This window comes from Eubalaena glacialis, chromosome 4 (genome assembly GCF_028564815.1).
Source record: "Eubalaena glacialis isolate mEubGla1 chromosome 4, mEubGla1.1.hap2.+ XY, whole genome shotgun sequence".
Classification (NCBI taxonomy): Eukaryota; Metazoa; Chordata; class Mammalia; order Artiodactyla; family Balaenidae; genus Eubalaena; species Eubalaena glacialis.
The window spans coordinates 2,808,460-2,830,426 of NC_083719.1; positions in this window are offsets into that span (position 1 = coordinate 2,808,460).

Consider the following 21,967-nt stretch of genomic DNA (forward strand, 5'->3'; position numbering starts at 1 on the left):
ACATCTATACCTATACCTACATCTAAACCTACACCCACGTCTACACCTACACGTACATCCACACCCACACCTTACATCTATACCTACACCTACATCTACACCTACGTCTAATCTACATCTACACCCATACCTACACCTACACCTGCACCTACATCTACTCTTGCACCTACATCTATACCCATATCTGCATCTAGAACTACACTCACACCTACATCTACACCCATACCTACACCTACACCTGCACCTATATCTATACCTACACCCACACTTACATCTATACCTGCACCTACATCTACAGCTACACCTACTCCTACCTCCACACCCACACCTACATCTATATCTACATCTATCCCCATACCTACACCCACATCTACACCTACATCTACCCTTGCACCTAAGCTACACCTACATCTACACTGACACATATACCTGCACTTACATCTACATCTATACTTATACCTACATCTAAACCTACACCCACATCTACACCTACACCTATATCCACACCTACATCTAATCTACATCTACATCTACATTTGCAGTATCTTTACAAACTTCATGTTCATAAAAGTTATGGCCAAGTAAAAAGATACTGATTTCTCTTTAACAACTGGGTTTTTAAGAGTTTTTTTCTTTCTTCTCAATATTTATTTCAAGAAAAATAGGATCCTTTAAAGGCATGGGATTTCTGAGACAAGAAAATAATAATCCTGCTCTTCCCAGCTGTCTGTGGTATTGAAGACCGCGTTGTATCCACATATGTATTTTGGGTGGAATTGCAGGGTGTGCTAGCATCTCCCCTGTGGGTCGTGACCAGTTCTGCCTCCACCTGGGTGCCATCCATCGATGGGAGACCGCCGCTCTGACTGCCCCATGCTCTGCCTTTCCATTGCATTGTTAAAAATTCTCTGTCGTATATAGAGGGTTGGAATTCTGGACCCCGGATTCACTACAGAGCTTCAAGATGCATTCAAAATCTGCAGGACAGCACCAAAAAGGAAAAGCAGAACTCAGGAAAACACTGAGACATTTTTAGAGTTTCCGTGGGAGTTTTAGGTGGTGAAATTACTTATATCTGTCTACCTGGACACTCCCCCAGGAGGGTTCACTCCAATTCTTCCTCTCCTCCCCTCCCCGGAACTCAAGATCAATTCTGTGAACCCTTCACTGCTGGACACAGGGAACACGTGTGTACACATGATTGGCAGTGTCTGGACCTGGTGTTTTCTGGGACGAGGGGGCTGCAGAAGGCTGCATAGTCCATCAGCATCAACCCGGGGCGCCCCCCACCTGTTTCAGGCCGAAAATCTCTTAAATTGAGTCATTGTCATTTTCTAACTCTCAGTGAGGCCAGAAATCACTAAAAACCTCATTTAAACTTTCCATTCTCGTTCTCAAGCAAACTTACAGCAGAGGTCAGTCCTTTTGCAAGATTGCTGGAGAGAATTCTTCATCAGAACGGAGATATTTTTCTCCATTGTTGAGCCAATTACCTTCCATCAATTTTTCCCGTCATCTCACTCATCTTATTATGACCTTCATGGGATAAAAGAAGTGCAGCTCTAACTCTTTTTTCTGCAAACGGCGCCTCCCTGTGTATGATGTGGTTAATATTGATTATAAATCGCAGTCAACTCAGCCAGCCCCGCTCATCTCCGACATCCCTCCCCCGGCTCCTTTCCTGCCTTTCACTTGCTGTGAAATGCTGCTTTGGTTACTTCTTTTAAAATGGAATCACCACTTCTAATAGTGTTTATTGAGAGTCCAAAACCACCAAGATGACTTCGTGTCAGTGACCGCATCCAGAGGCAGAAACCGATGAGAACTCCCCACCGCTGACAGTGATTCCTGGTGATCTAATTTATCAGCAACTAGAGATAATCCCCTGCATGGGCTCTGGGTCCCCTTGGGTTACTGACTCAGAGGTCAGTTGAAGGAGAGCAAGGCTGGGGGTCACCTGCTCCTTTCTGATCTGTATTTTCTTGAGTACACAGTTGTAAGAAACATACAATTTTCATCTAGGACATAACATTCCTTTATGAGTTTGTGTACAGATTTGCCAATACTGGAGCAAATGAGAATATTGACAATTAATGGCCTCCTTTTCTTTTACAAGCTTTTCCAGTGATACAACTTTGGTTACTGAGGTTTTTAACGTTCCTTTAAAAATTCCCATCACCGTTAGCTCTACTGAAGCTGATTTGATTGTAGGGACATTATTCCTGAGGCTAAGGATATAGACTCTTCCCCATCTAGCTGACTTTAGCATAAAAATAAAATTGAATCATAAGCAATGAAATTTTATCTATTCAACTCTCTCCATTCTCAACTAGAGTTAATAATGCTCAATTGTAGTCTTTCTCCCTAAGTAGCATGAAATATATGAAATTGAAATTAACACATCTCCAAGATGATTAGACCACAAATAGATTATTTATTTATTTATTTATCTATCTATCTATCTATTTATTTATTTATTTATAGCTGTGTTGGGTCCTCGTTTCTGTGCGAGGGCTTTCTCTAGTTCCGGCGAGCGGGGGCCACTCTTCATCGCGGTGCGCGGGCCTCTCACTATCGCGGCCTCTCTTGTTGCGGAGCACAGGCTCCAGGCGCGCAGGCTCAGTAGTTGTGGCTCACGGGCCCAGCTGCTCCGCGGCATGTGGGATCTTCCCAGACCAGTGCTCGAACCCGTGTCCCCTGCATTGGCAGGCAGATTCTCAACCACTGCGCCACCAGGGAAGCCCCACAAATAGATTTTATTAAATTTACTTGGACAGTGTCCTTTCTTTCTTAACTATATAGTGAACTTGCTTTTGCTTGTTATTAAATTAATGGTCATAGAGGGGAATGATTTATTTCAGTAAAAAACTACATGTAAAAAAAAGAATCTGAAAAAGAATGGATATAAGTATATTTATAACTGAATCACTTCTCTGTACACCTGAAACTAACAAAACATTGTAAATCAACTAGACTGCAATAGAAAATAAAAATTAAATTAAAAAAGCAAAGGAAGGCAATGTGAAATAATCAGAAAAAGCAGTTTGCAACAATACCAATAGTGAGAATAAGGATAAATTGTTATAGATTGATCCTTTACTTTGGGCTAAGTTCTCTGCTAAGTGCTCCTGACGCAGACCGATTTGGGCTGGATAATCCTTATCTGAGCTGAGAAAGAGAGGGTTGTTTGGTTTGAAGAACCGAGGCCTGTCTGTCAGCACCTGCCAGAGATCCACAGGGTCACATGGGATGTGGAGGACAAGGAAGGGGGTTCCAGCCCAGGCAGCAGCTTGCACAGGAAAAGGCATTTTCAGGGAGGGTGAGAGATCTCTGAAGGACAGTGTGGGGTTCAGATGGACAGAGTGTAAAAGCAAACGCAGGAAGGCTGGGCAGTCTCAGCAGCCTCCAGTGTGGACCATGACCTCTGACTGGCCCTGGATGCTCAGGGTGAGGTCCCAGGAGGCCTGGTCTCCCTGACTCGGGGGCTTCCTGCAGGCTTGGGGAGGTGGGATCCAGTGCTCGTAGGACCTTGACTTGGGTGAGAGTTTAGCCGTCAAATTGCCTGTCCCAACATCTCAGGCAGTGACTGGATTGAAGAGGCACCGAGAGACCAAGGGGCTGGAGCTGAGAGGGACGTGTGTGTTGGCCGACCAACCCCGAGCAGGGAAGGGGCCTGAGTGTGTTCCATCAAGGCCCACAGAGGGAAGATGAGAGACCAGGCGGGCAACTCAGGTCCATGGAGTCTCTGACGGGAGGCTGTCACCATTCCCAAAGGTGAGTTTCCGGATATGCCCAGCGAGCACCGAGCCTCTGTGGGCAAGAACAGCAGTAACTGGTCAGGAGTTGCTTGCAAGCTTGGAATTTTGTACTTTTCCATGATTTCCACATGGTGGGCGAGAGCAGAGCCTGTGGAAATGATCCATCCCATCACTGTACACTGAAACAAGCACAAAGCTGACAAACCTTTTGAACTGTTTTCTCTTACAAGAAGCAAAGACACATCTCTGTTTGGGGATCTGCCAGGAACAACCCTTAAAGACTCAGTGCATTTTACAAAAGTTGAGGAGTTTCCAAAGACAAGATTTATGCCGGCCTCACAGGTAGGAGGGTCTCGCGCTCTGAGTGCGCTTTAGACAGGTTTCTGGGAAAGCATTTTGAACTTTGGGTAAAACTGTACGGATCATAGTAGTTTAGAGTCGGGAGTCACCTCTGGGGCCATATGTTACGGTCACAGAGAAGTTCTGTGGCAGCCAAGGGGCAGTTCCCTCCTTGGGGTCGGTACCCAGCCCTCCTCGGATGCTGGCCACAGTAGGGGTCCGTCCACTCTCACCAGAACTGAAGGCTCTTTCCCAGGCAAAGTGCTGAGGCCTCTGCTGGGCCCAGAACCCTAGGGAGTCTGGGGACCCCTGCACCCTCAGGGACCCCAGACGGCTCAAAGCCCGAGTCCATTGAAGGAGACTGAAAGGCCATTTTCACGTCCTGGGATCCAATTTTCCCCATAGAAAATGAAGACTTTGCTTCCGGGGACTCTTGGGGACCCGTCTTACTCTCTCTGATCAGATTCCAAGGGGAAATCTCCTCTCAGCGAGCTGATGATCTGAATGTGTTTGGCAGTTCAAGTCTCTCAAGGACAAGTAAAGCCCCAAGCAATGAAAAAGGTCAATGTTTTCACAAGTGCAGACTTATTTTGCCGTATCCTACCCACATAAATTTAGTGGAGATTTAGTACATCAGAGAGGGGAGGTGCACGGTACAGAGGAGTCAGAGTCAGGTTCAAAGTCTAGCTCTGAATTTACCAGCTGTGTGACCTTAGACACGTTACTCACCCTCTCTGAGCTTCTGGTTTCTTCCCTGGTAGAACAGAGATAAGAATGGAATCTTAGAGGGTTAATGTGAGGAGTGATGGAGAGACTGCCTGTAAAATACACAGTATATTGCATGGCACTCAGTAACCTCCCAATGTATATTAACTGTTACCATGATAACAGTGATAATGATGTTTTAAAATCATGATTTTTTACAGAAAAGGTAATTGGACTCTTTACTCTTTTTAGGGAGAAAATTAGTGTCATTGAATATTGCGGAGTTTCTTAAGGGGTTTTAGATTCCAGAGGGAAAATGGAGAGAGGCGGGGATAGCTCCTGACTCAACACAGCAGGGCCTGCTTATCACTTAATTTTCTGCATGTGGAAAGTGGACACCTCTGCTGATCTCCACATCCAGACAGGACGAGAAAGTTGTGAACTTGAAGTTCGAAATGAAGGCCACGGTGTTATTTGAAGAGAACATAAAAATCATGTACCTTAAAAAGAATCATGAGGCAGACAGGGGGCTGATAAATGTGTATAAGCAAATGTCTACCATCCAAATGAGAGATTTTAAAATTAAGGATACATTAAACATGAGATTAAAGACATATTTCATTATTTCAGGTTAAAACTTGTCAAAAGAAGAATATCACCTTGTTAGAGACAAAAATGTGTTTAACTTTTTTTTTTTTTTTCGATGAAAGGCTAAGATGTTATTATCAAAACTGAGAAGCTAATCTGGCCTCCTAACCAGAATGATCTGTCTACTGATCTTTTTATGGCTCAGTGAAGACCTTACACATTATATTTTAACAAATACATTAACATTTTTAGATGAGAAACATGGACTGATAATAAATAAAATAGATGGAAAAATGTGCATGCATTGTTTAACATTCTTTCTGTTAATTATGATCTTTAATAATACGTCCAGCTTCAACAAAAAATGGTTCATGCTGTTGTCTGCATGGATTTCTTCAAATGCAAATTTTTCATGTAGTGAACCTTATATACATTGATTTACATCTTTGAAAATTACAATTCCAAACGGTCGTGGTGTTTGGTAATTACTGTGTCGCTCACCCACTATTGTGAACCAGAAGAGACTTTCGGTTCTACGTGTGACCCGTTTCCCGATATATTTCTTGAGATTTCGCAGAACTTTTCAATAAGCATTCAGAACATATTCAAACTAAAAAATGTGGAGAAATTTTCAGTAGCGCTAAAATATCCCATCCTTTTTTCATGTCATGGTTCAGGAGTTTATTGCACATACACAATTATATTTGAATGAAGAGTGAAGTTTCTCCTGTTTAAAGTAGAAAATTGATGTGATCAGTATTTTAAATTACACATTGTTTGAGAAACAAGTAAATCAGTGATTACTTCATTTGGTTTCTAAATAGCCCCAAATGTACTTGGTGACTACAAGTGGTAGAAAAGATTAAAGGGGATTATTTCTATGAATGGGAAAGAGGCTATTTGTAATATGTATTTTAACTTGTGTAGATATGAAAATACCTGATTACCCTAAATTTACCGAAGAAGAATTTCTTTGCTGTTTTTTTTCAAAGTGAATACTTAAAATATGCAGTCTGGCTGAAAAAGAGTATCTACAGGTAGATCTTGGAGACTGAGTAGCATTATGAGAAAATTTCCCAGTAGAAAAATATATATGGTAAATTATATGAAGCATTTTAGACTATACAGCTATATAAACTTTTGCCACATGTGAGAAAGAATAATTTCTCATAAGCAGATTTTTCTGATTGCATTACTAACTTCTTATTGTTTTTCTTAATATGGCATCCAAGGTGGGGGAGGGATTCTGATTACATTTTAATGAGGAAATTTGAGTTGACCATTGGGTTGATTATTTTAAGAAAAAAGGTTATGATTAGGACAGACAGTGTATGAAAAAACACATACTTTTGAAATTATTGAGAATGTAAGGAAAAAATAGTACAGTCTCTGGGAGTCCTGCTGTTGGAGAGTGAGGTGGTATCTTCTGGCTCTGGAGACCCCCGGGGGGGCTTAGTCCAGCTACCTTTGGCATCATGATGTAAGGTATTGACGTAGATGGATGAAACAGGTATGCAGAAATTAAAAGAAATTGTTATGTCAGGATCTGCTATTGCTTCCTTTCATATTCTCGTAATAGCTCCTTTTTACATGAGAATTCTGTTTAATGATGCCAAGACCCTGCACTCTCTCCTTCCGTCACACTCCACTCAACAATGACCTAGGTCTTGTTGACTTCAATATCCATAAGGATGACCCTCTGCCTTCTTTTCCTTTATTTTCTTCCTTCAATAATCTAATCCTCCCCCCTCGAGTTGGCATTCCTGATAAAGGCATTATCCAACCATAGTCACCTCCGTCTTTCTAGAAGACCCTTCAGGGAGGCATGCTCCCCAAATCTACAATCCTGCTCCATCCTTCCCTCCACTGGAAAGCGAGTTCCCGGGGGCTGCCTTCCTGTCCCCATCAGACAGGGACACGTGACTTTTCCCCAGAGAGGGTTCCCTGACCACAAAATCTCTCCATCACCCCCTTGAATTCTACTCCCTTCCTGCTTTGCTTTTGTCCATTGAACGTGTGACAAAGCAAACTGCATCTCATCACAAATGTGTACCTGATGCTCTCCAGTTGTTTCACTATAATAGAAGAAACTTTGTCTCTTTATTCACTGCCCTGTCCTGGCCCTAAGACACCTCCCAGAGTGGGAATGCCTGATTCCATAAAGAACCCACACAGTACCCAGCATGTAGTAGGTGATTGACAATGTTTGTCCATGTTCCTATTTTTATTTCAAGAAAGCTGTCCATCTAGAAAAAAAAGCTGTTTCAGTTACATAGAAAAAACTTATTTCTTACAGAAAAATCCATAATGTTTTCATAGTGTAGCTCAGACCCCTGAGCTTTGTGCTAAGTGGAACATATGGATGAATTCTGACTCAGCATCACTGTTCAAATGGGCAATTTCCCATAAAAGTGGAAACATCCATTTTTTCCCTACGTATAAATTGTGTAAATTTAACTCCATAAAGGGCAATTAAGCCACATGCCTAAGGCTACATATAATCATATGAAAACAGAACCAGATATTGGTCATGAAGACCGTTGTGGACTGAACGTTTGTGTCTCCCACGAATTCAAGTGTTGAAACCCTAATCTCCAGTGTGATGGTATTTACAGGTGGGCCTTTGGGCCGTGATTAGGTCATGGCGGTGGAGCTCTCCTAAGAAGAGACACGAGAGAGCTTGTGTCCCCTCTCTGCTATGTGAGGACACAGTGAAAAGGTGGCCATCTAAACTCGGAAGAGGGTTCGCACCAGACACTGCCCATCCTGGCACCCTGATTCCAGACCTTCAGCTTCCAGGACAGTGAGAGATAAATGTTTCTGTTGTTTAAGCCACCTTGCCTGTGGTCATTTGTTCGGGCAGCCTGAGCAGCCTAAGACAAAGGTGTGCGTGTTCAGAATCCAGGGAGGGGCCACACGGCTTCCCAAGGTCTTCTCATATTTTGATGAATGATCCTGGTTTAAGGTTAAGTGGAATTTACTCTAAGTGACTTTTCCAGGAAACACTAACATTCCTTATCTGATTTTTTCCCTTACCTCTTGGCTAATGAGGTAAACTAATGGCCTCATTAGTTATTACGAATTAAGAGACTCAAGCATATCTAATAAATGATGTAACTCACCTTACTTGTGCCCTCCAGCCAAGACCTTTATCTTGGCTCTGGAATTATACATTTAATTGTTGTCTATTTTGCATATTGCCTTGGATTTTTCACAGGCATTTCAAACATCATGTGCTCAGAACTGAACTTTAGATCTACTCTGACCCAGTTCCTTCCCCACCCCCAGCTCTCCGCAGTGTTCCAAAAGGCATGTCTCTGCACGCAGTTGTATAGGTCGGGACCAAGGGTCCTTCCTTTAAATGTCCCTTTGTCTGGGCCTGGCGTTCAGTCCATCTCTGAGTGTGGCTTGTCAGCCACAGCTGTCTGCAGGGACTCAGCTCAGTTTCACCACCCGCCGCTTCCTCATCCTACCCGACAGCCATCTTGTCTTCCAGCTTTGACCTTGGCCATGACATTTTCTTTGTGGGAGGAGAAACGAACTTTTAGATCTTTTAAATATTAAATTTAGAGATATCACTCCAGTACATCGCACCCCTCAGTTAATCCCCACTTCACTTTTAAAAGAGTGGAGAACTTTCCACGGCTGACCTGAGGGCTCTGGCCACACCCCTCTCCCCTCTGTGCTTTACCTTTTCCACCTTCTCAGTTTCCACTGTCCTTGAATTTCACCAGAGCTGTCTTCACTCAGTTTCTTAAAAATGTTAAATAACTCTCTAATAAAAGCATCCCCCACACCATTTCTTCTGCCTGGGGTACTCTGCCCCCCCAAGCCTCCAGGTCTGAATTTAAACGTTATTTCTCCCGCTCACACAAGAGCTAGCTCGACCCTTGTCCCTGATGCTTTGTAAATATTATGTGTCCTTTACAGGATGTTTTCATAATGCTCCACTGTTTCCTTCATAATAGTGATCACCTTCGTGAAGCTCTAACAATATGGGGACTTATGTGTAAGATGTCTGTGCATCCATGAGCCTGAAAGTGCCTGAATTTACTACTGTATGTATACCCAGCCCAATGCCTGCTAACAGAGGGCACTTAACGGATGGATGGATGGATGGATGGATAGATAGATGGATGGTTGGATGAATGGATGGACAGATGGATGGATGGATGGACGGATGGATGGATGGATGGATGGGCGGATAGATGGATGGATGGATGGATGGACGAATGGACAGACTGATAGATGGATGGCTGGGTGGATGGATGGCCAGAGAAATCCTGAGGGGATTGTAGAACATTTAGAGAAAAAAAAAAAATTTAGATCATCCAAAGGAAATCCAACTTAACCAACTGGAAAACAAGAGAAAGATAATACACCTTGGCTCAATTCATCTAGATTTACTCTGTGTTTTTAACAATTATCTTTTTTATTTGGGCAAATAACAATTGCTTCTTGGAAGCTCAACAATATTCTTTTTTCCGGAAAAGCGTAAGAAAACCCAAGGGCGTAATGACTTAGAAATCACAATGTTCCTTTTACAAATAAATTTCTGCAGGTGCTGATTTGGGCATGTAATATAAGCATTCAGGAGCTTCCACTCTCTGGCTGATTCTGGAGGAACGTGTTTATTGCAGAAAGCCGGTTTCCGTCTGTTCCAGCCTCGTGTGCAGTGAGAACACGGGAACCCTTCTCTTCTCCCGGGAGCTGTCACTTGAACATTATCATGTCAGCCGCAGTTCGGATCCTTATCGCCTACTTAGGCTTGCCATGTTTTCATCTCTTACTTAGACATTTTTTTTTTTTCCCCTTGGATGATAGTAAAGGGCATCTTTAGGCACCCTTACCTCTCATACTGAATTGTGAATTTGTCGTGGTGGATTAGATTAATCAAAATGGCCTTAGAAGAAAAATCTCTATGCATGCCCCCCAAACTCAAATAATTTCTGTCACTTTTTATAGAGACACTACTTTCTGTAAGACTGTTCTCACATGCTGTTTTCATATATCTCATGAAGTTGAAGATGCCTTTATCTGAACACTTGGTGGCTTGAATATAAGCTACTGTTTAAATTTCTACCTAAGCAGTAAAGGTGGCGATTAGAAAAATACAGTCAGAAGTGGAAGCAGGGAAGGTTTAAAAGAATTGTTTTCATTAGAGCAAAACATTTAGAGCACTCTGACTTCCTTCAAACCTTTTAAAATTATATAGTTGGGAAATTTAGTAAAAGTTTATTGGAATAATGGGTGACATTCTGAACCTAAAACACTAATATCAAAAGAGTTTACCAAGAATGTATACTAATAAATGAATATTGGAATAGTTGCATTATTCTTTTGATCCTTACCTACTTCCTTTATAAAAAAAAAAAGAAAAAAGAAAAAAAAAGAATTAACTAGTAGGATAATACATGAAAAACAACTTTAAAGATATTTCCTATTAGCCAAAAAAGATATTTCTATGTTCTGTGTCAAAACCTCACAGAACTTTATATTTACATTTTATTTCAGTATTTGAAAGTATTTTCTTTTTGTTTTGAAATAAAATAATCTCTTTTTCTACTTCAGATGCAATAGATATTTATTATAGAAATAAGGAAAGTACTTATAGAAATAATATAAAATCACCCTAATCCTGCTGTACATCTATTCCCTCAAAAAATGGGATCAAAGAGTAATATATTTTATACTTTTTCACTTAAAATGGATATTGTTCTATGCTTAAAGTCTTTTTTAAAGACCTTGACATTTATACTTTACATTTTAATAAATAATTAGCTTGTTTCCACTTTCTTCTTTTTAATGTAAACAATGAGATGAACATCTTTGTAGCTATAGCTTTGAACACATGTTTAACTAGCTCCTTCTGAAAATTCCTGAAAATAAAATTGTTTGGATAAGAGTATCCATGTTTTTAAAGAAATATGCTATGCATAGCCAGATTGTACTCCAGAAAGGTTTCCCTAATATGTACATCTAACTATAATGAATGAGGGTTCCCTAATTTTCTCTCAACCTCATCACCAAAGAAAATTGTAACCTCTAAAATCTCTGATGGTTTGAAGGGAGAAAAAATGAAAATGAAATATTATTTAAAATGTTAGTACTTTGTCTTTCATGAGATAATTGGCTATTTGGATGTCATCTATTAGTTGTCTGCTTCTGTTATTTACCATTTTGCTTTTGCATTGTGGATGCTGACTAAAAGTAAGAACACTTTTAGTGTTACACTTATTAACCCTTTCCTTCTGATGTGTCAATATCGCTAACATCTAAGTGCATGAACCTTCAGCTATAGCCATGACAGAGAAGTTGTTATTAGACTTACTCCGTGGAAATAAACAGCCATAAAGGCAGAGAAACTTTATGAGACAACTGCGGTCAGTCATTGAGTGTCACCCCATTCAGGACTACAGTATTTGAGAGAAGCTTTCTCTCTGAGGGCATCTTCCAAACTCTTGCTGAAAGTGACAGAACCCCGGGGTAAGGTAGTAGTCTAACAGGGTGGTGTGAACAGAGAACGCAGTTGGGAAATAATGACTGATTTGTGGGGTGGGTTGCTAAAAATGAAAGCAACACAGAGAGGAACCCCCAAAAATCTGCTTAAGAGTTTTTTGTGGCCAACTCAAAAGCTGCACAAGTGCAGGTAAGATTCCAGAAGACCTGGCAGCAAACGGCTGCTGGGAGGCTGAGAGCTAAGCAGAGACCCAGTCCTGGAGAGATATTAGAAGGCGCCTTCCAGGAGTGGAGAAACCACAGAAAACAACTTCAAAACAGACTATGGCTCAGGAGTTGAGCACCACGCCATAAGAAATCCTGAGTACCATGCCTTCAGGGTAAAGGCAAAACTAAAACAGGCTCACTGTAATAAAGCCTGAAACTAAGCTTGGGGGATCAAGGTTATCTGTTGGTAATCTAACTGAAGACAAAAGAAAGTCTACTGTTCCCCTTAGGAAAAAACAAAGCAAACAAACAAAAATATGAGCATCTACAATGTTTCATCCACAGATTCTTGCACATGATCAGAAATCATTAGACAAAGGAGCAGGAAAAGTATTTGATCATGAGCAGACAAAATAACTAATAGAAGCAGACCCAAGATGATCCAGATATTGGAGTAGGCAGACTGACAAGGACTTCAAAACAGTTATAATTAACATTAAAGATGATAGACAAAAATATGGAAAAATGGATGAAAAGGTGAGGAGTATCAAGAAGGAATTAAAATATATAAAGTGAGGCAGATAGAATGGTCAAATATAGAATCTAAAATTAAAAAGGACTCAGTGGTGAAGTTTAGCGGCAGACTGGATACACAAGAAAATAGAATTTATGAACTCACAGAAGGGTCAACATTACATATCTGGAAATGGCAGAACATTTCCAGTTCTTCCATATGACTCAGTTACATATCTAAATGGAAACACTTAGAGATAAAAGAAACAAAAAGAAAACAGCCATGGGTGATGTACAACACGGACACACAGTCTACCATACATAGAACCAGACTGTGTGTGTGTGTGTGTGTGTGTGTGTGTGTGTGTGTGTGTGTGTGAGAGAGAGAGAGAGAGAGATGGAGACAGAGACAGAGATTTAACAAGCTGTGTATTGGTTTCTTTTTTGTCATTTTTTCCATCAGTTGTCTGTTTCTGAGAATATTTCTTTTGAATTATCTCTGCTCATGTGGCATCTGGGATAGGTTGGTGTCAATGTAGTGCAGTATAGAGTGATCATTTCCTATCATCTTAAAATATATTCTTTCTTGGTACAATCTTAGCTGTGTGGGCCTCCCAGCAGATCCCTTGCCCACACTCATCGGCCTTTCTCTTTTATCTGCGGGAACATGCTTCTCATACAACTCTCATTAGTAAATTTTCAGAGAAAATTTCCAAAATTGCTCCACATTTAATGTCAGACATAATTTAAATTAGTGAAGATGTCTCTTTGTAAGATAGAGACCAGGCTAGATTTTCACATTCCTGGCTTCCTGCTTCCCCGCTTAACTCCTACTTTTCTTCCATTGGCTCATTCCAAGCTTTCTCCCTTTAGGTTTTCACCGTACATGATATCTGTGCCGTTTCTTCCTGAAAACAATATCCACTTTCTGTGTCAGCGGCTTCATAGCCCATTTCCTTAGAACAGAATAATTGGGTCAGATACAGCACAGTCGGCCTTCCACATGCATAGGTTTTGCATCTGCGTTTCAACCAACTGCGAATCAAAAATATTCAGGGAAAAAAATTCCATAAAGTTCCAAAAAGCAAAATTTGAATTTGCCTTCTGCAGGCAGCTATTTATATAACATTTGCATTGTATTTAAAACTATTTAGGTAGCATTTACATTGTATTAGACATTTTAAATAATCTAGAGATGATGTAAAAGATATGGGAGGATGTGCCTCTGTTTTATGCAAATACTAAGCCATTTTATATAAAAGACTTGAGAGTCTGCAGATTTTGGTATCTATAGGGGTCCTGAAACACATCTCCCATGGCATATCGAGGGACCACTGTAATCATTTTGCTCAACTAGTGGTATTTTATGTTTACAGTATGAAAGTACTGTGCTTTTGTCAAGAAAATGCTCCAGTTAACTTCCACATTAATCTTTCACCTACCAAGTTTTCTTTGAACAGTTCTTTGATAAGCCACTCTTAGTAAATACTTGTTAGTTTTGCTGCATATATTCTGCCAACTTTTCAGAATCAAAATGGTATGTGGTGGGAGGTAGTTATCTGCCTTCCACTACAAGGAGTCTTGGTGCGGGAGTGACGAATGCGCATTTTCCCTAGCCGGGTGATAGCCCCCTGATCTGAGATCAGCCAATGAGATCCCCTCCTGTGATTCTGCACCAGAGGAACCAGGGCTGAGGAAGAGCTGAGGGCTGCTCATCACATGGATGCAGGTGGTCCAGGCATTTATTGCTACGAGGCTGTGGCTGAGTTTCTGCCTTCTAGTCCCATTGAACAGTGGTGAAATCTCTGAGCTAACTCCCCAATATCTTTACTGTAAAGCTCCTTAGCTTATTTTGGACGTTTAGTCTCTGTTATTGGCAAATAAGAAACACAAGAGATGAATCCCAAATGGTCCCCTTTGAGACAGTCAGAAACCTAGGAACTACCACTTACAGGACCACTTTCTTTTTTCTTTTTTTTTAAATGGAAGTACAGTTGATTTACAATGTTGTGCCAGTCTCTGCTGTACAGCAAAGTGACTCAGTTACACATATTGTAGATACATTCTTTTTTTAATATTCTTTTCTATTATGGTTTATAACAGGATTTTGAATATAATTCCCTGTGCTATACATTAGGAACTCGTTGTTTATCCATTCTAAATGTTTGTGCCATTTTCTTATAGTGAATATCATCTTAATTTGCAGTAAAATTTTGAACTCAATATTTGCATCGCTTTTCTATGATTTGTCACATTAGAAATAAAACTTTAAATTAAGTTTGTTTTAACTTACTTGGTGTTGTACATATATATTAACAAACATATAACTTAAGAAAAGGAGAGCAACTATATCTCACCATCTGTAACTTTGCCACATGTATATTAAACTCACCACTGTGTAATCTGTATATTATTTTTCCTTTTTTGAAACTGGACCAATATTTGGCATCTCTGTTGATCTGGTCCTTTTACTTTTTTTGTGCTTTCTCTAATATTTTAGAAAGTCTGCGACTGCAACTATGATTTTGAAACAAACAAGAAAATGAAGGAAAAAAACTTCCTCTAACTCATTTCCTTGGAAATCATCTTAGACTGGTAAAAAATTTCATCTATCTTAGAAATGTTTATTTGTTCTGCCATTTCCAGATTGAACACTATAAGTTTGCCTGGAAAGGGTGGACTTTTCAGGAGAAGAAGTTTGTGTAGGAATTCCCAGCTACCTTTCTATTTTTCAAGCAGTGGCCCTTCTAATCTTTTGTTGCTGCTGTTCTGCTACTACAAATGTGTTTTTTGATTCCTTTTTATTAATTTTAGCATTTTGGGATGAATAGATCTAATCCTTTAGCCTGTAACCACCTTATAATCAAGAAAAGCTTTGTATACAGCAAATCATTGCTAAAAACCTAGGAATATGTTTCATACTAAACATTGCTGTGTTAGGCTTATCATTTATGCTAAAAGAATCCTTTGGATTAGAAATGAGTCTTGTACTCAGATAAAGAAATAAAATGGAAACGCAGGACTTTATCACCGGGGGTCACACCAGCTCGTGGTCTTCTCGCTGTTAGAATGGAAACATGGCTGGAAATCAGTGTTGTTTCATTTAATTTTCCCACTAAATCAAATTTTATCAACAAGTGGTTTTCTTGTTCTGAATTTCATGGTTTAGCAATCTTTAGTGCCAGAATTATTTTTCTTTAAGTGTGTAGACATAGATGGTATTATTAATTTGTGAAATATTAAAGGTAATTTTAACCTTTTTTTAAAAAAGATTGTCTGGAAAGCCACAGTATTTCAACTTATTAGTATATTTTCAGTGCTTTGAAGCAATAATTGAATAAATGTGCATAGCAATCCTAAAAGTGTTAAGTTTCACAAAGCTTTCCTTTCAGTGAACAGTTAACAAGAAGCCAGAACCTAACTCCACACTGAGAAGTTCATTGTATGTCTTTCTTGGACAATCAGTTAAATGCTTTCTTTCTGCCCTTGGCCGAAACATCTAGTATACTCCGAAAAAATATTTAAAGGAATATTTACATCCCTTTGAGATTTTATGAGCTGTGACCTGTGTTATAGACCAGCTAACTTGTAGCAGAATTGTCAGAAAAATTATCTTATCTGGTCACAATGGTTATTGAAATATAGCCATATAACCTTGTCATGTGAAACATTTCTGCCCTACTAAATCTCAATAGTAATTTACTCAGGGAGTACCTTAAAGTAAATACAAAATAAATGACATAAAAGAGAAAGATGACTGTACATAAACGAATAGCGGCTGGTGTCTTAAATATCTACAAAAAAGGAAAAAAGATATCACACCAGTCAAATCATTAAGTCATCCTGAACAAGTAATTAAGTTTACAGAACTGAAGGGCCCTGGATTCAACAGGGAGAATCCGTACCATTTCTAATAATAATTGCAGTTTTGCCCTTGGGGACACTGACTTGTGTGATTCTTGCCAACATCACCTACTTTTTTTTTTTAAACTAATTTATTTATTTATTTATTTATTTATTTATGGCTGTGTTGGGTCTTCGTTTCTGTGCGATGGCTTTCTCTAGTTGCAGTGAGCGGGGGCCACTCTTCATCGCAGTGCGCGGGCCTCTCACTATCGCGGCCTCTCTTGTTGCGGAGCACAGGCTCCAGACGTGCAGGCTCAGTAGTCATGGCTCACGGGCCTAGTTGCTCCGCGGCATGTGGGATCTTCCCAGACCAGGGCTCGAACCCGTGTCCCCTGCATTGGCAGGCAGATTCTCAACCACTGCGCCACCAGGGAAGCCCCCATCACCTACTTTTGAGACACCATAATCTTGGTTGCTTCTGTAGCTTTCTTTTTGACAGATTTTGCTTTAGTGAATTTTCAACCCTAATCTTGTGATAACGGAAGGACATTCTGGTGCCTGGGGCGAAGTGGAAAGAAGCCCCCTCTGTCTCCCAGGAAGGACAGGTCAAGCTGGAGACAGGGTCTGCAGTGGACAGAGTGACGTCCACCTCTGCACAGCCCACTCGACAGCCCACACATAGCTCATTATAGGGACTTCCTGACACCTCATGGCAGATACAGTCCCTCAATCCTACAGAGAAGGGTCCAGTTAGGAAACAAAATGCCGAAGTCATCACGCCTTCTGTTGAACCCTGTTGACTAAAGAGGAAAGCGGAAGATGTCTTATACAGGTCAGCCTTTGGGATAAGTAGCAAGGAAAAGCACAGGGTCTGAGTGAAGAAAGGGGGTATTGCAACACAAAAAGACAGCAAGAGTCAGAATATTTCCAATGAAATTATTACCTTAGGGACAACGTATGAAAAAATCTAGATTCTGATATTTAAAATTCATTTGTAACATTTTTATACACACTGTTTAAAGTACAAATCATTGAATTATTTGTCTTAAAGTATCAGTTTTTTTGTTTTTTGGGTTTTTTTGCTTAGAATACAACGTGAAGCTTACTGAATTAAAATGAGTGGTGAGCATTTGGCTTTTTCATGTTTTGTTATTCCAACAGAAATAATAAGGGCCAACAGAATGAAACTATGAAGAGCTAAATTTTATTTTATAAGGAAAATACTCTTAAAATAAATATGTCTCCACCAAAATTGAATAAACTATACCTCAAAATCCTCATTTCTGGAAAGATTCCACTTTTAAAATGGGCTAAATAAATTTGTGACTACAATTCTATTTTCCACATGTAAAGAAAATAAATGATTTTTGTAGTTGTTTAATTATGTTCCAACTTTAATAATTAGCTAAAGCTCTTCCCAAGGTTAAGGAAAAATCAATCAATTAAGAAAATTAGAGAAGTTTGTATTTTCTGATATGAAACTAATACAAAATTGATAACTTTTAAATGTTGTCTAAAATTACGACTGATCACAGCCCTCCCTGTTCCTCAAGCGACCCGTAGAATTTCCCTTCCAAGTCCATGGCCATTTTTTAGCACTGTATCCCAATGGGATACTTGGTGAGAAGAAGAAAAACAAAGAGATAACAAAACTTCACCCATAGGAAATAAATGGAGATTTGGAGTAGGAAAGAGAAAAGAAGAAAGGAAAGGTGACTGGTACGGAAAGGCTCAGCATCACAGAAGGAGGTGGAGGCTCTCAAAGAAATGTCCACCCCAATGTGGGGTCACAATTGCATCGATACCCCTCCATCTCCAGACCCGAGTGACATCGCCAAGCTCAAGGGGGCACTGCAGGAGGGTGTTCAAGAGTAGCCTAGGTAAGAGGCTAGCGCGGCAGCATGGGGCAGAGAGGTGAGTCCAGGCAAGAGTGAAATTGAGGCTTCATCAAGGTCAGAAACCAGAGGAGATCTGTACAAATCTTGGGGTAGAAAATGAATTTCCCATTAGACAGAGACTAGGGAGTATGACCCAATTGGATGGGACTCCCTTAGGAGAAAATGGTTTCCACTGATGTCGGGATTGAAAAATGAATGTTTTCTGAGAAAATTTTTAATTTCAAATTTAAAAAGTTAAAATTAAGATCATCTAGACACAGTTGATGTAGAGGGAAATACTTGATCATGTACAATTCAGTAAAATATTTAATTTAAACTTTTATACGGTCAGGTAGGCTTGCAAAATTTCTAAAACTGAGTGACTATCTTGATAATGTATCTTCTATCTTACATATAAAGCCAAGCATTTTTATACTCTCTCAGTACATCAAAGCTACCATGTTGATTCTTCGTAATGATTTTGGGGAATAGACCAAGATTATTTCCAAATTTGAGATGAATAAAAATAAGGTGTAAATGATGATGTGCAAACTTATTCCCCAGATTTAATGTGATGACAAGAAGGAATTCTGGATTTTCTTCATACATAATTCAGTATGGTTTCCACCAAACCCATTAACTTAGGCACTAGATTACACAACTTGAATTCCAAGTATGCTTTTCATTACTGTAGTCTTGTTTATCAGCCATGGTTGTGCCAGAGTATTCTTGTTAATCAACTATTCTCTTACTCACATAGAGGGGTGCCAATGATTTTTAAAGGAATAACAGCACATATAAACACACTCAATAAAAAACATGCTACATCTATAACAAATTCAGTTTTTAACTTTATTCCAGAATTTAGTTCTTCATTTTGATGACATGACTGAAAATCCAACTTGTAATCATAAAATGTCATTGTAGATGTATAGAAATAAAAGATTGTGTGTGTGTGTGTGTAGAGTGTCAAAAAAAGAGAGAAATTTGTCTCTAATGTTCAAAAGCCATTTGTCCCGCCTCATCTTCTTCCCTGCCTGAGTCATAATTAATGATGCCATCTTCACTCTCCAGCTGTGGATACAATGCATACATCAATATCCTGAGGAAACCTTCATAAGTTTGTACACAAACAATATTTTCACAGATTTCTTAAGTCAGTTGAACAGCAGATTTAAGAAAATGATATTCCTTTGCCCGACCTTTCTTGAGGTTAACAAGAATACCAAACCAGCATTTCTAGCAGGTGTATTGATGCTTGCAGTGATTTTGTATTTTTTCTACTGACAGGTGATTATTTTTTATTAGCGTATTTTATAATCTCTCTATTTAGAGAAATAAGATATCAACTTGACTTTTGCAGCTGACAGAGTGGGACAGCTCCTTATCATCAGCTTTAATTCTGCCATCTATGAGTTTTGGTAAAATGCGAGTGAAATGTGGAATATAATGTATAACAAGAATATAACAGCACACTGACTGAATTCATTAAAAATTACTTTGCATAGACCTCTCATACCTAGTGTTCCAACTATTGATACATTGTAGGGAAATTCTATTATTTTTAAATGTTTAAAGAAAATCAGAAGAGTTTGTTTAAAAATAAAAGTAACAGCAAATCAGCATGGATGGACCTAGAGATTATGATACTAAGTGAAGTAAGCCAGACAAAGACAAAGATCATATGATATCGCTTATATGTGGAATCTAAAAAAAAAAAAAATGAACTTATTTACAAAACAGAAACAGACCCACAGGAATAGAAAACAATCTTATGGTTACCAAAGGGGAAAGTGGGGAGGGAGGGATAAATTAGGAGTATGGGATTAACAGATACACACCACTATATATAAAATAGATAAACAACAAGGATCTACTATATAGCACAGGGAACTATATTCAATATTTTGTAATAACCTATAAAGGAAAAGAATCTGAAAAAGGATATATATATAACTGAATCACTTAGCTGCATACCTGAAACTAACACAACATTGTAGATCAACTATAATTCAATTAAAAAAAAAGGAACAGTAGATCATGTCATCAGTACTAGATCTTTTAACCAAGTAAATTGGTGCAGCCACTATGGAGAACAGTATGGAGGTTCCTTTAAAAACTAAAAATAGAGCTGCCATATGATCCAGCAGTCCCACTCCTGGGCATATAGCCAGAGAAAACCATAATTCAAAAAAATGCATGCACCCCAATGTTCATAGCAGCACTATTTACAACACCCAAGACATGGAATCAACCTAAACGTTCAGCAACGGAGGAATGGATAAAGTAGAGGTACATATATACAATGGAATATTACTCAGCCATATTCATTTTTATTCATAAAAAAGAATAAAATAGTGTCATTTGCAGCAACATGGATGGACCTAGAGATTGTCATACTGAGTGAAGTAAGTCCGACAGAGAAAAACAAATATCATATGATATCGCTTATATGTGGAATCTAAAAAAATAGATACAAATGAACTTATTTACAAAACAGAAACAGACTCACAGACATAGAAAACAAACTTATGGTTACCAAAGGAGAAGGGATGGGAGGGATAAGTTGGAAGATTGGAATTAACATATACACACTATTATATATAAAACAGATAACTAATAAGGTTTTACTGTATAGCACAGGAAATACTCTGTAATGACCTATATGGGAATAGATCTAAAAAGAGTGAATGTATGTATATGCATAACTGATTCACTCTGCTGTACAGCAGAAACTAACACAATGTTGTAAATCAACTATACTCCAATAAAAATTAATTTAAAAAATGGAAATAAACACTTGGAATTAAAAAAAAATAAGAGCAGAATGGTGTCATTTAGCTACCCCAGAATCCTGCAATTACAAGCTCTCAGGATTATAGCAATGCCGTTTCTCAGACAGCGTTCAACATTGTGTTCGCATGCTGGTTTTTATCAAAGGTTCCCACATGCTAACTCCGAAATCCAAATCACATCTTGGTGCAACAAGAGCCTGGCCCTTATCACCACCAGCTCCGCGGGCTGATGGGGGTGAGACACAGGAGGTTAAGTGCCTTTCCTGAGGCCATGTAATAAGCCGGATCATGCCTGGGGAGAGAGGCAACAACCTTGCTTCTGCATCCCTGGTCCTGCAGGTGGCCTGGCTCCTGGCAATCACTTCCGACCACCGCACAGTAACCTACAGTCACTTTGGTAGTGGGTGGATGCATAAGTAAAAGCTGAACTCTTACGTGACATATTTTTACAGATGCATGGAAGTTCACTCTAGAGTAATAGACCCAATTCTGTGTGTGATTGAACACACATTTTTTGTCAGCACCTTACATAGCTTACAAATTTTCAAAAAAAATTAAATACAATTAAGTATAATCAACATTCAAGCACTACTCAATTCACTGATATTTCTGAATTCACAGTGTTCTCAGAGAGCAAAGAAGGCATACCCACTCATGTTCGCCAGCTGTTGACTTTATATAAAAATGTTAAATAAAAAAAGAGAAAAAAAAAGGAAAAAGGAAATTGTATATTTAATGAATGAACAGGTACAATTTACCCCTGGGAGGAGGTGGCTATTTGTTGGGTGAATCTAAGTCACTCACTGGTGTTGATATTCATCAGATCTAGGAAACAAATTTAGCCCCATCAAGCTGGTTTACCACTGGATGATATGTAACA